General features: G+C 35.6%; 1 pseudogene; it reads right to left on the bottom strand.

The window, feature by feature from the left end:
* Positions 1–1,017: 1,017 nt before the first annotated feature.
* LOC134934575 (uncharacterized) lies at positions 1,018–3,085 on the bottom strand (annotated as a pseudogene).
* Positions 3,086–3,987: the final 902 nt, after the last annotated feature.

Genomic DNA, 3,987 nt, shown 5'->3' with positions numbered 1-3,987 from the left:
GCATAGATCCATTAAAGACTCTCAACAATACAACAACCTGGGAAGCTAAAAAAGAAGAGACTGCTCTGGGCATAGATCCATTAAAGACTCTCAACAATACAACAGCCTGAGAAGACAAAAAAGAAGAAGAGGAGACTGCTCTGGGCATAGATCCATTAAAGACTCTCAACAATACAACAGCCTGAGAAGACAAAAAAGAAGAGACTGCTCTGTGCATAGATCCATTAAAGACTCTCTCAACAATACAACAGCCTGAGTAGACAAAAAAGAAGAGGAGACTGCTCTGGGCATAGATCCATTAAAGACTCTCAACAATACAACAGCCTGAGTAGACAAAAAAGAAGAGGAGACTGCTCTGGGCATAGATCCATTAAAGACTCTCAACAATACAACAGCCTGAGAAGACAAAAAAGAAGAGACTGCTCTGGGCATAGATCCATTAAAGACTCTCAACAATACAACAGCCTGAGTAGACAAAAAAGAAGAGGAGACTGCTCTGGGCATAGATCCATTAAAGACTCTCAACAATACAACAGCCTGAGTAGACAAAAAAGAAGAGGAGACTGCTCTGGGCATAGATCCATTAAAGACTCTCAACAATACAACAGCCTGAGAAGACAAAAAAGAAGAGACTGCTCTGGGCATAGATCAATTAAAGACTCTCAACAATACAGCTGCCTGAGTAGACAAAAAAAGAAGAGGAGACTGCTCTGGGCATAGATCCATTAAAGACTCTCAACAATACAACAGCCTGAGAAGACAAAAAAGAAGAGACTGCTCTGGGCATAGATCCATTAAAGACTCTCTCAACAATACAACAGCCTGAGTAGACAAAAAAGAAGAGGAGACTGCTCTGGGCATAAATCCATTAAAGACTCAACAATACAACAGCCTGAGTAGACAAAAAAAGAAGAGACTGCTCTGGGCATAGATCCATTAAAGACTCCAACACTCAAGAATATCCAATATAGGAATATTGAGTTAAAAAAAAAAAATTTATATAGAAAATATTCATCCTCAAGAAAAAACAACTTTTCTTGATTTTTTATTAGCAAAACTTTTGATAAATTCTGAAAAATCTATGTTTTGAGAAACATCATTTTCAATCGAAAGGGTTGCTAACGAACTCAACATTTCTTGAGACATAGAGGATCGCAGATAAGTTTTTATTAATTTCAATTTTGAGAAGCTTCTCTCTCCACTAGCCACAGAAACTGGTGTTGTTAATAAGATTCTCAAAGAAACCCATGTATTTGGATATAGATCTTCTAGCTTTGATGTTTTGATAAAATTCAGTATGTTGAGTGGAGTTGGCATTGCCATGTTTTCTACAAACTTCTGGATACTGATCAGTTCATCACATAGAGGACCACCTTCAATATCTGCATCCTCACCAGTAGTCAGAGCAAGCTGGAGATCACTGCAGTGCTTTTCAAGCTGCTCTCTATTTGGTAATTAAGTTATCTTGTAAAGGAAACCCCATGTTTCAGCATGCTGATTAAGTTGCTGAAATCTCTCTCGAACGGACATAATAGCTACGTCAAGCAATGTAATAAAAAATTCAACTTCAAATTGTTTCTTAGGTGTTGTAGCAATTTGATCATCTCTACTCTCATAATCAAAATGTCGTTTCACATAACGTATTCTTTTTGTTGCTTGAAATTCAGGGACACCTTCAAGAACTTTTGCAAGCTCTTTGGCACTTGATATAGCATTCTCAAAGCCATTTTTTTTATATTCTTCCAAAAACTTGATACAACCGTGTATTAATTCCACGGTTTTTATTACATCCATACTCTGACTCTGCATCGATTTACTGACTACATTTACTTGAAAAAGTATATCGTACCAAATCACCAACGAAACAAGAAAACTAAAATCTTTCAGCTGACAAGATAAAGTAATTGCTTCATGTGCAATTTCATGGTCATGTTTTTCCTCTTTTTCAGAAAGAGAAATAAGTGCATCATGAATATCTGCAACTTGGTATCGAACCGCTTTCACACTGGAAATTTTAGCCTCCCAACGTGTGTCGCTAGGTCTTTTTAGAGTAAAAGAAATTACATGGTCATTCAAAATCTGCCAACGACTAACAGAAGCAGCAAAAAGAGAGTATAATCGGCCAACAATTCCAAATAAAGACAAAGATTTGATAGAGGATTTTGCTGCATCGCACAGCACAAGGTTCAAGTTATGGCATCCGCAAGGCATAAAAAATGCCAGTGGATTATGTTCTAAGATTCTCTTTTGGACTCCACTATTTTTCCCTTTCATGTTTGCCCCGTTGTCATATCTCTGACCTCTACAATGTTTCAAGTCGATTTTATTTTTTTCAAGCAATTTCAGGAGAACATCTGAAAGACCTTTACCAGTGGAGTCGACTATTGGGGTGAATCCCAAGAACCGTTCACAGATTTCAACATTGTTATTTGTTAGGTCAACATACCTTATAGTCAAAGATAATTGTTCAACATGACTTATGTCTGGTGTACAGTCAGCAATTAATGAAAAATATTTAGCATTTTGTATGAAGGAGATTATTTTAGAATTAACTTCTTCAGCCATTAGTTGAATAAGTTCATTTAAAATATTCTTTCCACAGTAATGAACTGACAGTTCATCTTTCAAAATACGACCAACATGTTCTTGCATAACAGGATCAAATTTTGCCCATAACTGAATAAGACCCAAGTATTTTCCATTGTTTTTGGTATACAATTTATCCGAAGAACCACGAAATGCTATATTATTTTCTGCAAGATACAGAATTATATTCATCAATCTATTCAAAACGTTTGACCAACGCTCTGATTCTTTCACAATTAACAGTTGTTCTACTCTATCAATTGTTTTTCCAGAATTAAGTCTTTTTTCAGTTTCTATCCATGACTGATAAGCCAACATGTGACTTGAAACATTTTCGTGTGCTTTGAGGATTGCAGACACATGACTCCAATCATTGACACCTACACTCCCTAAAAATGATCTTGAGCTACGATCAAAACATAAACAACAGAAACAGAATATGCAATCTTTCGTTTCAGAATACATTAACCATCTACGTTGTATACATTCACCATTGGGAAGTGTACGACTATAATGAACATTTGAGAAATGTCGACCATTTGCATCACGCGGATATTGTTTTAGCTGAACTTGTTGTGGACCTTGAACAACCAACTGATCTATAATTTTAGTATTAAGACATTTAGGCCATACGTCAGGGTCTGATAGGTTCAGAAGAGGTGTTGCATATGTTTCGACATCAACCACTTCAGAAACATCAGACTGCAAATCTGGTTCATCTTCCTCTGAAATATCTGCAATATTGTTATTTGAGTCACACATTGAAGATATCACAGAAGTTGCAGGCAACTCTTCATTAGACTTTTCATTCACAGCTATAGCATTAGTCGATGTAAAATAGTCTTGCAGGTTCATAAATTTCTTTCTACTTTCCTGAAATTCAGCTTCCTTCTCTGCCCTTCTTCTTCTGTATTCTGCACCGGATGGTTTCTTTTTACCAGTATTTGCCATTTTTGAAGACTGTTTAAATCTGTAAATAAAAAATGTATTTAGCAAACCCTAAACTTAAAACATAGGCTAGCTATGGAAATATTATCTGAAAATCAAATAGCTCTGACTTGCAAACGGTTTAATTTTTTTTAACTAATAAATATGTTTCAACTAGAATACTCATTATGCTATTTTTCCTCATTTTTACATTCACTTTGAAACAAAAATGGCATGAGAGAGATTTGGTGGTTATATGTAAATACAGTCATACCAAAAAAAGTAAAAAAAACTATAATACATATTGTATGACAGGATTTTCAATTACCCAATTCTGCATGCTTATGTATTCTATTGTAACCAAAATCCATAAATTCAGCTAAATTCGTGGGGGGAATTCAATTGATTTTCATGCACTCTGCTGACCATCTACACAAAGGGGCATCTATCAGAGCAATTCCATTGTTGCTATGA

The sequence above is a fragment of the Pseudophryne corroboree genome, chromosome 6 (genome assembly GCF_028390025.1).
Source record: "Pseudophryne corroboree isolate aPseCor3 chromosome 6, aPseCor3.hap2, whole genome shotgun sequence".
NCBI classification, from domain to species: Eukaryota; Metazoa; Chordata; class Amphibia; order Anura; family Myobatrachidae; genus Pseudophryne; species Pseudophryne corroboree.
This window is presented reverse-complemented; position numbering and strand designations above follow the sequence as displayed.